Raw genomic sequence first — 14180 nt, 5'->3', positions numbered from 1 at the left:
GGGGGATAGCAGTAAACGTCACCAACCTTGGCTTGTATACCTGTTGAACAACACACTCCAGGTGCAGTAAATTCACCAACCTTGCTTTACCTTGTTCGAACCAACACACTCCAGGGTGGCAGTAAATCACCAACCGTTGGCTTATACTTGGTTGGAACTCACACTCCAGTAGAGTAAATCCACCAACCTTGCTTTATACCTGTTGGAACAACACACTCCAGGTAGCAGTAAACTCACAACCTTGGGCCTTTATACCTGTTGGACAACACACTCCAGTGGCAGTAAATCACCACCTTTGGCTTTATAAACCTGTTGGAACAACACCACTCCAGGTGGAGTAAATCACCACCTTGGGCTTTATACCTGTTGGGAACAACACCACTCCAGGTCAGCAGTAAATCACCAACCTTGGCTTTATACCTGTATGAACAACACACTCCAGGTGGCAGTAAATCACCAACCTTGGGCTTTATACCTGTATGAACAAACACACTCTAGGTGGCAGTAATCACCAACCTTGGGGCTTTATACCTGTTTGAACAAACCACTCCAGGTAGCAGTAAAATCAGCCAACCTTGGCTTTTATCCTGTATGAACAACACTACTCTGTAGGTGGCAGTAAAATCAACCAACCTTGGCTTTATACCTGTTGGAACAACACACTCCAGGTGCAGTAATCCCACCAACCTTTGGCGTTATACCTGTTGGAACCAACACACTCCAGGTTGGGGCAGTAAATCACCAAACCTTGGCTATACCTGTTGGAACAACACACTCCAGGTTAGCAGTTAAATCACCAACACCTTGGCTTTATACCTGTTGGAACAACACCACTCCAGGTGGCAGTAAATCACCAACCTTGGCTTTATACCGGTGGAACAACACACTCCAGTGCAGTAAATCACCCAACCTTGGCTTTATACCTTTTGGAACAACACCACTCCAGGATGCAGTAAATCACCAACCCTTGTGCTTTTATACCTGTGGAACTACACACTCCAGGTGGAAAAGTAAGCCACACTTGTAGTTTGTTATCAAATCATAGAAGTAGTAGAAGAAAATGGGACTACTAGATGGCCTTAAATTCACTTGCCCGTATTGCAGATGCCAATTAATGGATAGATATTTAAGAAGAGTCCTCTATCATTTCTCTATGGATTAGAGTTACCAAAACCGGATTTGGAAGGAGAGCTTCGGCAGACTAGGTCGCCTACAATTTCAATTGACTTTATAGCACTTGTCAAAACTTAACATTTGGTTATGAGTGACATTTCACCATTGTCTATAAAAACCCCACAACTTTTATTCTGAACACTAATACACCATACACGCCCTCTCCTTCTTTCTCCATGAAATCAGAGCCGTTTGACAGCAATGCGGAACAAGAGTTTATACATGGGGTGGCCAGGGGGTGGCCATGGCTACGTTCAGGGGGTCCATAGACCATGACAGAAAATGGTGTGTACCCTCCCGAACATCTAAGGAGCATGATCCTTGATTCACTTAACCCGGAGTTTCCGCAATTGTGGCAGTAGTGTGGTCCAAAAGGGTTACTTCACATTGATAGTCAGTGGACTTACTTGGAACTGCCATCTTCTCTCTCTTCTCTCTCTCTCTCTCTCTCTCTCTCTCTCTCTCTCTCTCTCTCTCTCTCCCTCTCTCCTTCTCTCTCTCTCTCTCTCTCTCTCTCTCTCTCTCTCTCTCTCTCTCTCTCTCTCTCTCTCTCTCTCTCTCTCTCTCGAAATGGACAGAACTTACAGTATCAATATTTATTGCTCATATATATTATGTTAACTAATACAAAGAATTAACTTTTGGACAATTGGCCTAATCAAACCAAATTAAATGTGTGTGAACGACTGATACCCTTCTGGATTGGATATTTTAAATGTCAGTGTACTTAGCATACAGTTGGTTTAATTCATGACCAGAGGACAACCTAAGTGCCAAATTATCCCTGGTTAGATTTAAAACAGCATAATTAGTAGGTGTCTGCGTTGAGAACTGGCAAAATGTTTCACAAAACTCTCTCCATGTTGTAGAGGAGCGTGCCTCCTTGACTCAACCTGGAGGAATTCGAGGTGACATAACCTGTCATCAACCATTGTGTGTCTTAAGGATGCGTTTTATAATCAGTTTTTAAAGCCTGAGAAGCTTCTCTCGCAAGACGGCCACTGCCGACTGGGTAACAACAGAAACTTACAAAGTGCAAATAGCCCTTTGGAAGACCTCTTTATAAGGGTCTAGAACACAACAAAGTCAAGCCGAAGTTAGACGGTCTGCTCCCTTCCACTTTATCTCCTCCTATCAGAAGCCGCTTGTTTGAGGAACCTCATGTGAGGCCTCTATCGACTCAGTCTGGCATGTTTGAGGTCCTCTAAATCGGACTCAAAGGTCTGAGCAAAAGCAAACAGAGGCTCCTCATTCAAGAATGTTGTACTCTTTGGGTTGAGAGACTGGACCCCTTGCATTATCTCGCAATTCTTCTTTGAAAAACGCCTCTGCAGCTCAGCTGTGAGACTGTCAACACCTGATAAAAGATAGCTCTTTGGAAGCTCTCACCATCACTTTGGTCACTATTTTTCTGTCCTACAGTGCTCATCAATGAGTCGTGAAATCTTAAGCTTGTTTTAGGCTATCTTTTACACACTGTTTGTACATTTATTTTGCAGTGCTCTGCAATCTCTTCAACCTCTTTCCATAGATCTCCAAAGTAACCCTCACTTCTGTATAGTCCTGTAATGTGTCTGTAAGGGCACCTACTAGATCCACAGCCCTTGCTAAGTCAAGAGAGCTTGATTGGAGCATGTCAGAAAGACATTTGGCATCACCAAGCACTTTACAAAATGTTACCAAAAGCCCTTATGAAATGTAAATCTATCTGAGAAAGAAGGCTCCTTGCCTCCACTGATCTATCACCACTATTTTCAAGTGTGATATCCTGTAGCACTCTCAGAACTGCTGGGAGCCTGTCCCTCAGATTACGGCATGCCATGTATCTGCATGCCCACCTTACATCCGTAAGTCTCTGTAGTTCCCTGGGCTGCTGCTGTGGATAYAGCTCTTTCTGAACTGCAAGCCACTTGAGATGAACGTACGAGCCAGATACAAAGTTATAAAGCTTCTGCAGGAGAGCAAAAAAATGTACTGCCTCAGGCACTGATTTTACAGATTCAAACAATGTGCATTACAGTGCACATAAAATGCAAATCTTGCACTGTTTTTAATCCGTGCAGAAACACCRGAATGCTTTCCGCTCATGATGGATGCACCATCATAGCCTTGCCCCACAAGATTMTTTTTTTTCTTTCAAGGCAATCAATGATCATTTTTGTGAGACCTGCTGCATCTAAGCTTTCAGCTGACTGAAAGTGTAAAAAGCTTTYGTGGATGKYCCCGTTGTAATAGTACCTCACAAMTAWAGACATTWGTTMTTTTTTCTTTACATCTTTGGTTTCATCTGCAATTACACTAAAAACKTCACTTTCTTTTACTTCTCCTATTATTTCACTTTGCACCATCTCAGCTCAGCCCTCAAGAACTTCCTTCTGGATTTGGTGGCTTGTGTACTTAGCATTGCCACATGTATTCATMATTTTCTCTATGAGAGGGTCATGCTTTGCTATTTCTTCTAAGATTGTCAAAAAATGACCCTTGTTGTGAGAGTCATCAGACTCTCGATGACCTCTCTGCGCTATATTTTGAGTGGCAGTTAATAGGAGCACATCTGCAATTGTTTTAATGTAAGTACAGTTTTCCTCTGGTTTCTTTTTCCGGTCCTCATTTATGACATCTAACATTGAGTTGCTGTCAATAGCCCTTTTATACTGATTCCAAGCATACATAGTATTGATATGATGCTCTGACTTCGAATGGAGCTTAAACCCAGAATCTTTAAACAGCGCCTTTTTCCAGTTACAAAAACCTGACTGTGATGTGATGGCAGATTCAGGTGTATTGGGCAGAGAAAAATGTCTACAGGCGAAACAATAAGTAAAATCTTGACTTACAGAATATTCAAGCCATGAATTGTCTTTATACCAGGAGCTGTTGAAAGCCCTTTTCCTATTACCATGCTGAGTTCTGGGAAATGTTTTCAAACATGGCTGTACAGGACCCTCTTCTCAGGATCTTGAAATGTCTGAAATACACGCTAAATAATGTGTCATATCGCTATGGAAATGTATAATTAAGGGATCTACAAGATTAGATACTAACAGCTGCTAACTGAAATGTGTAGTTTAAAGTATAGGCCTGGCCTGCCATTGGGTCCTTTCGGAAAAGAAGTCTGATATCTCTACCTTTCTTTTCATGTTTAATTGATCCTATGCAAAAATAAGACAGTCTATGGTTACATCTAAGCATCCAATTACCCACATTTAGTCCAATCTCAATCCTAATTACAAATCCCCATTATCATAACTGTACTTTAAAATCAACTACCAGCCTAAGTTACTAGTTAGATCATGGCTAGCCCTACTCTGCAGTAAGTAACTTAGCTAGCTATAATTTCTTACACCTTTACCATAGCAAACTGCAAATTGTGGTCATCTTTTGAGTAACCTTAACAGATTGATAATAATAATTGTTTGTTTTGAGTTCAAGTACAAAATTCTAACTGAGTTAATGGATTTCAAATTGCTGAATGTTAACTTGCTACCTGACAGCTGTAATTTACTTCCACTGTATATTGCAGTGTTATACTAGCACAGATGTAAAAATAATGTTAGGCTATTCTTATTTTAATTTTTTCACCTTTATTTAACCAGGGTAGGCAAGTTGAGACAAGTTTATTTACAAGTTCGAACATACAAACAACACAGAGTTACACATGAGTAAAACAAACATTACAGTCAATCATACAGGTAGAAAAATAAGTTCTAATATCAATTTGAGCAAATGAGTGAGATAAGGGAGGTAAAGGCAAAAAAGGCCATTGGTGGGTGAAGTTAAATACCAAATATAGCAAGTAAAAACACTGGAATGGTAGATTTTGATGTGAAGAATGTGCAAAGTAGAAATAGAAAATAATGGGGTGCAAACGAGCCAAAATAAATTAAATAAATACAGTAGGGGAAGAGGGGTAGTTGTTTGGACTAAATTTAGTGGGCTATGTACAGGTGCAGTAATCTGTGAGCTGACTCTGACAGGCGGTGGTGCTAAAGCTAGTGAGGGAGATAGTGTTTCCAGTGTCCAAGGAGATTTTTGTATTAGTTCGTTCCCAAGTCATTGGCAGCAGAGAACTGGAAGGAGAGGCGGCCAAAGGAAGAAATTGGTTTTGGGGTGTGTGGACCAGAGAGATATACCTGCTGGAGGCGGCGTGCTACGGTGGGTGCTGCTATGGGTGACCAGCCGAGCTGAGATAAAGGGGACTACCTAAGGCAAGGGTTTGTAGATGACCTGGAGCAGTGGGTTTGTGGCGACGGAGTATGAAGCGAGGGCCAGCCAAACGAGAGCGTACAGGTCTCGTGGTGGGGTATATATGGGGCTTTTGGTGGACCAAAACGGATGCACTGTGATAGGACTGCATCCAATTTATTGAGTAGGGTATTTGGACGGCTATTTTGTAAATGACAGGCGCCGAAGTCGAGGATCGGATTAGGTGGTCAGTTTTACGGAGGGGTATTGTTTGGCAGCATGATGTTGCAAGGGAATCTTTTGTTCAAAATAGGAAGCCAATTCTAGATTTAACTTTGGATTGGAGATTTTTTGGATGGAGTCTGGAAGGAGAGGTTTACAGGTCTAACCCAGACCACCTAAGGTATTTGTAGTTTTGTCCACATATTCTAAGTCAGAAAACCGGTCCAGAAGTAGCGATGGCTGACGGGCGGGCAGGTGCAGGCCAGCGATCGGTTGAAAGATGCATTTTATTTTACTCTTGTATTTAAGAAGCAGTTGGAGGCCACGGTAAGGACAGTTGTATTGCATTGAAGCTCGTCTGGAGGGTTGTTAACACAGTGTTCCAAGGAAAGGGCCAGAAGTATACAGAATGGTGTCGTCTGCGTAGAGGTGGATCAGAGACTCACCAGCAGCAAGAGTGACATCATTGATGTATACAGAGAAGAGAGTCGGTCCAAGAATTGAACCCTGTGGCACTCCCATAGAGACTGCCAGAGGCCCGGACAACAGGCCCTCCGATTTGACACACTCAACTCTATCAGAGAAGTAGTTGGTGAACCAGGCGAGGCAATCATTTGAGAAACCAAGGCTATCGAGTCTGCCGATGAGGATGTGGTGATTGACAGAGTCGAAAGCCTTGGCCAGGTCAATGAATACGGCTGCACAGTATTGTTTCTTATCGATGGCGGTTAAGATATCGTTTAGGACCTTGAGCGTGACTGAGGTGCACCCATGACCAGCTCTGAAACCAGATTGCATAGCGGAGAAGGTGCGGTGGGATTCGAAATGGTCGGKAATCTGTTTGTTGACTTGGCTTTCGAAGACCTTATAAAGGCAGGGTAGGATAGATATAGGTCTGTAGGAGTTTGGGTCAAGAGTGTCCCCCCCTTTGAAGAGGGGGATGACCGCAGCTGTTTTCCAATCTTTGGGAATCTCAGACGACACGAAAGAGAGGTTGAACAGGCCAGTAAGGCTAWATTGGGAACTGATCTCTTATCTGTTAATGGAGGCAAAGGTCTAATGCTAACTTACACAGCGACTCAACTTTYGTAAATGTTGATCAGGAAACYTAAACCTGATRCTAAACCTTAAAAACTTACTTCAAATATKATGTTTTCGCCAATCGCGAAAAGAGTTCGTAGAGCTATGGAAATATWWWWWWWWWAAATTCTGTATGTTCTTCTTATTCCTCTGTATCTCGCAACGAACGTTAATTTTCTCTCTTCCTCGATTTGAAAAATGCGCCGTTGAACGTCAAAATAAATGCTTTCAACAAGAGGTGAAATGAGATGTCAATCAGCATCAAACTGCYACTAGCGAATTACATTTACCCCTCTGGCTCCGCCCCTGTTTGACAGGTCTACAGCTGCAGGAGAAAGTGACAACACTTCCACCTCTGAAACCCAAGGCAGCCCTGTCCAATGAAGACATCATGCGCTACAGCAGACWGCTTCTGCTGCCAGAGCTGGGTGTACAAGGTAATAATGGCAGCTTTCACCCAACCTCTGAAATAAGGGTGTTCATTTAGTGTGACATTATTGAACACCTTATTGAACACATCCTTTAGGGTGTGGAGGACTAGGCTTCCCCCTGGCAYAGTATCTAGCTGCAGCRGGAATCGGTAGGTAGATCYCGTGTGGCTCAGTTGGTAGAGCATGGTGCTTGCAACGCCTGGGTTGTGGGTTCGATTCCCACGGAGGACCAGTATGGAARTGTATGCACTCACTACTGAAAGTCGCTCTGTATAAGAGTGTTTGCTAAATGACTAAAATGTAAATGTAAAAATGTGGGGAGAGAGAATATCAGTAACTTATACCCTCAGTAATGGTCAATGATTCAAATGCTGTAAACCCAAAGATATAGCCTCTCCATGGAGCTGAATCACTACAAATCAACATAGCATTTGGCATATCACAAATTATTAGGTAGGCCTACATGTAATACACTTTTGAACCTCTTGGGATATGCAATACTAATWAAAWTTTTATTTAACCTTTATTTAACTAGGCAAGTCAGTTAAGAACAAATTCTTATTTATAATGACGGCCTACACCGGCCAAACCCGGACGACGCTGGGCCAATTGTGCACCGCCCTATGGGACTCCAAATCACGGCCAGTTGCGATACAGCCTGGATTCKAAGTGTTTGTACACTGTTATAACATGGTTTCATCCCTTTGTAACCCCAGGGCGTGTGGGTCTGCTGGAYTATGACGAGGTTGAGCTGAGTAACCTGCACAGACAGGTGCTCCATGGAGAGGACAGCCAGGGCCAGGCCAAGGCCYAGTCTGCTCCCCATGCTGTCAGAAGGTATAGGAGGCTACTGGGGCCTGCACAGGCTGATGCAGTACTGTGAATAAACTCTACATCATAGCTATAGCCACTAGGTGGTGCCATTTACCYCAACAGCAACGGCTTGCTCTCAGATCAAATCAAAATGTATTTGTCACATGCTTTGTAAACAACAGGCGTAGACTAACAGTGAAATGTTTATTCACGGATCCTTTTTCAACAATGCCGAGTTTAAGATAAAGAAGAAAAAATAGAAATAGTGACAGGAGGATTAAATACACAGTGAATAACAATGACGAGTAAAAATACCATGGCTATACACAGGGAGTACCAGAACCGAGTCGGTGTGCAGGGGTACTAGGTCATTGAGGTAGCTATGTACATATAGCTAGGGTTAAAGTGACTAGGCAACAGGACAGATATTACACTGAGATGTCTAATAATGCAGGTAGTCCGGGTAGCCATTTCATTAGCTATTTAGCAGTCTTGTTTAGCAGTCTTATGATAAACTACAGTCCCCCCTCTTTTTTATTATAGTGAACATTGATGGTAATGCAATTGAATGTTGAAGGGAAAATATACAGTTACTACATCCATTTTGGGATTTATAAATGAATGATATGTACCCATTTGATTCTTAAATAATATAACGTATAAATGCCTCTTCGTTCAACTGTCGTCCCCTATCAGAACCCAAAATATAAGCTTGTAAACGTAAAGAAACACTATATAGCCTCAAAACATAGCTCTGTCTATGAATTTAAGAGTGGTTACATTTCTCCAGCCCCATCCCTCAGCTTTTTTACCAAAACAGGGGTGGAGAAAACGCTTTGTTATTGTTTCAACTGTTCATTGCTCCTTTTAGGCTTTCGGTATTCAGAGGAAAATAACATTAGCCAGTCAATATTCTGTTCAATACTTTCTTCCTCTTCAAAATTAGTTAGATATAAGGGGTGGGATGGGTCCGCGTCGTTTGGTTTAAATGTGAATGGCCTTGTGTCTGTCCTTTTTATGTGTGTACAGGTTGAACTCCACAGTAGAATAATTCCCTACCTTCCAGCTCTCTCCAGAGAACACCTTACAGCTCATCCAACAGTATCCTCCCTCTCCGCTTTGAGCCTTATATTATCTTACAGGAAGTAAATAAGAGACTTTACTATCTGTCACACAGGTTTTCTGTGTAATCACTGCATTTTTACTCCTTGACATTATCCACCTCAATTGCGACATTGTGGCTGACTGTTCAGACAATGTTCCCACCCGCTATCTGATAAATGATGCCTGTGTCCTCAGTGGCAAGCGCCTAGTATCTGCCAGTGCCCTGAGAATGGAGGGCTAGGTAAGGATCTAGTTACATTTAAGTCTCTACATTTAAGTCCCCGCATGCATACTAGATTTACATAAATGTCTGACAAATGACTGACTAGTAAATGGCATATGTTTATTGCTACTCATCCTTTGTGTATAGTAACCCCTGTTGTCTGTGTCTGTAGTTGACAGTGTATAACTACCGTGGCGGCCCCTGCTACAGGTGTTTGTACCCAAAGCCTCCACTCCCGGAGAAAGTGACCAACTGCTCTGACGGAGGGGTCCTAGGAGTAGTTGAGTCCTCTTCTGATTCATGTCTTCACCCTTTCATAGAGAAAGGAATTGATTGTTGACGTTTCACTCTTTTGTCTCAGTGCCAGGGATCATGGGATGCTTCCAAGCGTTGGAGGTCCTGAAGATCGCCTCAGGACAGGACTGCATCTTTCCCAGTGAAAGCTCCCTGAGTCACTCCACAGCCCCACTACAGCTTATCTACTGTACAATGAAACGGCACGTTATGCTTAGTCATGGTGCTGACTGGATGAATGAAAGCCTGAATGAGTCAGTGTAGCATGGGAAGGAAGGGGTGTTTTTCTTCATGACCATGCCCATCTGATAAAGCTAGACTAAAAGAGAGGACATTCTGTAGATTTGCTGGACCTTTGAGGTATGTTTCTGAATATACAAAGACCATTTTAAATCAGTGACGTGGGTCATGCTGTGAATCATAGTARTGTGTGTCAGTCAGACAGGAGCCCCTTCCTTGACTCAGTGTGACAGCTTCCTGTGGCYAACAGCTGTTGATGTTTGACGCCCAGGATGCCAAGTTCCGATCCATCAGGCTGCGGACCAAGCAGGCCAGCTGTGCTGTGTGTGGAGAGGACTCCCACTGTCACACACTTAGTGGACTATGAGAAGTTCTGTGGGTCTGCTGCCACAGATAAGGTCAGGGGTTACTGAAAAGAGGGCACTGTGGGCAAAGCATTGATCTTTCATATTCATTGTTAAGGGGTTAGCATTTTAAAGTAAAGGGGTTAGCATTTTAAAGTAAAGGGGTTAGCATTTTAAAGTAAAGGGGTTAGCATTTTAAAGTAAAGGGGNTAGCATTTTAAAGTAAAGGGGTTAGCATTTTAAAGTAAAGGGGTTAGCATTTTAAAGTAAAGGGGGTAGCATTTTAAAGTAAAGGGGGTAGCATTTTAAAGTAAAGGGGATTTTAAATTAAATCTGAATTGGCAAAAGTGTTATCACTCACCTTTAAACCCCTTAGCAAATACACATAGCGTATGGAATGTTGTTGGGCCAGGAAAATGTGCTCATTATCTATAATTCAGATAAATAGCAGAGATATACGCTGTATGTCAAAAGGARTTTTCTGTACTTTACTGCACTAAAAAAGCTAAATAACATTCCCATTTTCCATTAATTATAGGAAAATGTTGTTTAAGTGTTGGCTTTGAATATATTTACCTAATATTTTCTGGGTTTTCTTTCAGTGTCGAAGACTAAACCTTCTCTCCAAAGACCAGAGGGTATCCGTGACTTTCTGTTTTTTGACGATTATTGCATGATTACCAATGCTTGACTTGGGCCAAACCTCAAATGTTCTACTGCTTGAGCTCCTGTTCCTCTTAWAGAATATTAGCTCAAAAGTATTGTGGAGCTCCTGCACCTAAATGGAAACAGTACCAGCACCCAAAATAAGTATCGTCACCTATTTCAGTCCAAGTCAAGGACTGATGATTACACTTGATTTGATATTCTGGGTTCATAAACCCAGATTAAATCTAAACGCTGACCCAACCCTAAATGGGAAATGACTAAAACGTGATTGTACGTATTCTACGGAAAATAATAACCTTTTTTTTTTGTTGGCGCTGACAGAAATGGTTGTTTGGATTTCTGCTAAATTACAGCTTTCAAAAGAATTGAGCCATTAAGAGAAAGGAGATGAAGATCGTGATTGATTGGCCTATAATAGTGATTGTGCAAGGCTGGAGTCGGGAAAAAGTTTTATTTCCTATAATTGAAATAATGTGACAAAACGTTAAGCTTACTCCACCCAACTCAACAAAAAAAAAGGCAACCAGTTGCACTATGCATGTAGTTATAGAAARGTTATTCTCCAAAGCAGTTTGTCATCTTTGTGTCATCTCACAGAAAACTAGCAACTTCAATTCTGATGTCGCAGACCTTTAAACCTGACATTGTCATTAACAAAGTGAAGTGTTGTAGGTGACCATTGACAAACATTAGAATTTCTCCTTTCTATTGCCAGGAGTATAAAGCTATAGTGGACAACACGGCTGCTCATCTCCTGCTGAACGTACGCCCTCTAGTGGAGGTGGATATATGTTACCTGCCCACCTCCCTCAGTATCCTTCTGCTGGCTGAATACCCTCCGGGCATTGTACTCCATTAACTATATACAATTAGCAAGATATGGAGYTAGTTAGGAGGATATTAATACTTCTTTCCATTAATTACATCTGTCATCACTGTGTTTTCATAGCTGTTCTGATCTGAATTAGTAATCAAGTAATTGTCCTCAATTCAATGGTAAAATGGTTTATTTCCTTATATCATTGCTAGACATTCCTCTCTCCTGTTTAGAGAACAGCAACAGTGAACACATCCATGTGCTGAAGGAGAGAATTGTCCAAGTGAAAGAGCAGATGTCGAGTGCATCCCAGGTCCCATGTAACATGACTGATCTGGTCTCCATCTAGCTCCGCAGGTCACAACATGCAGAGGCTCTTCAATGGCTAGGCTTATGGAGCGGCTCCATATTCACTGAACAAACAGGAGTAATTTGAGTGCTAATTAAGTCTGTGTAACCTTGTCCTGCGAGGGTATTCGCTTATTTTGGACAGCCAATGACGGGGGTTGATGGAGTTGCTAGGTGATCCTTTTTCCAATACAAAAATATACCGTCATCGGTCTCTTTTTATTGAATATTCATCATGGTCTTTATTTCAGCAGAGTGTATTACCAGCAAACCTGTGTATATTTTGCTATTAATGAGCTCTTTTAATGGCCAATTTCTGGGAAACACTCTGTTCTGTAAACAGTTGACACAATTTAGTTAAACTGGTACACATGACACCCTTTTAAGTTTCAAGAGTGAAAGAAGTCATATCATGTTCATAACACACCTAATAGTGAATATGAATTAAAATACCATGCAATAGCTCTGCTTCTGGCCAAGCATCAAACAAAGAATATTCCCTACCCATTTTATTCATTCAACTCACGTAGTCTCGCATAGCCAGCCAGACGTCGTAATCTTGTGAGAAGCCAGGAAATGGAAGCTGCTACTACTCATTTTGATTCGTTTGTGTTTCCCTGCTGCAGTTTATGTGATCTGTAAGCTGGGTAATGACTCCCAGAAGGCAGTTCAGGTCTTGGAGAGAATGTCAGGTTCTGAGGTGGACTGTGTCACTGCGAAGAACATCTGTGGGGGACTGATGGCCTGGGCCCAGAAGATAGACCCCTCTTTCCCTCAGTATTGACTCAACGTCACAGGTTCTACACTGAGGTTTCATCACGGAAAGCTTAAAGATCATGTAGGTTTTTCTGAGAGTGTGAGATATCATTGGTCCCATATTTCAGTCTGTTGTAAGAAGAATTTCACGCCAGTTGGTCATTCAGATATTTTGTCCATACAGTCCTCTTCCTCCACCGGCCCTGCCGTGTAAGTAGTGTATCATGTAATCATAACAACCGTTTTTCTGCCTTAACTTGTTTTATGTATTCTGGTTGCATTGGGTATTGCTTCCCTGACAGACAATTCTTAGATGAATTAGTTATATCTCACTGGTGAAAAGTGAAAGAAATCGTTTCATGTTTTCAAGATTGTGCTTTAAATGGCAAGTAAAATGTTGTGCAAGAAAAAACAAAACATTGTTATAACCCCAATGTATTGTTGAGGGCATACAGGGTAATATAGTACTTCATTATGTATTTCGAGTTATTTGGGAACATTGATATATGAAATATGTGTTAGAGTTATTACACATCTATACATCCATAATGTGTTGTCATTTCCATATTTGGATAAGAAATGATATGCTGATGTATACCACCACCCTCTCTAAAAGATTAGACGCAACAGTGCAACAACAGTGTAAGGGATAGAGGATGATGGCATTTTTTTCTACGTCGCTCGCAACTGATTTTCAGAACTGAAGCAATTGACGTCGGGTAACTCCTGTTTTTTTCTCTCCAGCATAACCCGAATAACGGAAAAGATAGATGAAAGAGGCACGCGCAATGTAAAGATAACTTTTTCGAGACGCCATTGCATGTGAGATTGTAGTTTGAAGATTTATCCTCACCGATAGAAACCCAAAGCACCAAATAGGTAATAGAACTTCAAGCCCCAGGAATCTTTCTCTCCTCCTTTTCTCTCAGAACAGTGGGAGTAGTCACAGCTGGAAGGATAATAAGATGCGCATGAATCTGGCAACCACGAATAGGCGACAAGAGAAAGTTTCAAAAATTAGAGAACTCGGTTGTGAGTCTTAGCACGCTTTTAGACAATCCTGCTAATGCATATGGTTACATTGTTGCTCATTTGTATGATTTAGAAAAAGGCGAATGAACTTGAATATTTTTTCTGTGTGATTCGATTGTTGGAGTTTTTGGAGAAGTTTATGCTGTCCACTGGCCATGAATCCAACGACGCCTTTTGAAGAAAGTGGAGGTAAGTAGGCCAATGATGTTTTAGACATATTTTATGGACGATTGGAATATTTAGGGTAATTCATAGGATATCGAATAATATTTCAACAAGCTTTTGTTATGCAAAAACAGGTCTTGTATGTGTTGCTGGCATTCGTGGACATGAGGTCGTCTTCTGCCAGCAATTCAATCGAAAGTGGGATGGTCCAGATGTTGAGAAGCCTTGATTCCAGATGTTGGTTGTGCATGATGAATAGATAAATAGAAAACATTCCGTAATGT

The 14180-nt window shown here is 41.7% G+C and overlaps 1 protein-coding gene and 1 long non-coding RNA gene across 7 annotated transcripts in view; both read left to right on the top strand.

The window, feature by feature from the left end:
- The window catches only part of LOC112071291 (uncharacterized), an 18628-nt gene extending 7872 nt beyond the window's left edge, over nt 1–10756 (top strand). Inside the window, exons 2-6 of one of the 6 annotated variants that reach the window (XR_002894053.2) lie at nt 6978–7097; nt 7808–7928; nt 8934–9005; nt 9158–10163; nt 10712–10756. This is a non-coding gene — a long non-coding RNA (uncharacterized lncRNA). Of the gene's footprint in view, nt 1–6977; nt 7098–7807; nt 7929–8933; nt 10164–10711 lie in introns of all 6 variants that reach the window. The other 5 variants (XR_002894049.2, XR_002894052.2, XR_002894051.2 and 2 more) reach the window with 5 other exon arrangements.
- A 597-nt stretch (nt 10757–11353) lies between these two features.
- Nucleotides 11354–14180, top strand: part of LOC112071289 (serine/threonine-protein kinase D3-like) — a 71223-nt gene continuing 68396 nt past the window's right edge. The window contains exons 1-2 of the mRNA XM_024138756.2: nt 11354–11590; nt 11808–13920. The gene's annotated coding sequence lies outside the window, so the exon portion shown is untranslated. The remainder of the gene's footprint in view (nt 11591–11807; nt 13921–14180) is intronic.

This window comes from Salvelinus sp. IW2-2015, unplaced genomic scaffold (assembly GCF_002910315.2).
Source record: "Salvelinus sp. IW2-2015 unplaced genomic scaffold, ASM291031v2 Un_scaffold1571, whole genome shotgun sequence".
Classification (NCBI taxonomy): domain Eukaryota; kingdom Metazoa; phylum Chordata; class Actinopteri; order Salmoniformes; family Salmonidae; genus Salvelinus; species Salvelinus sp. IW2-2015.
This window is presented reverse-complemented; position numbering and strand designations above follow the sequence as displayed.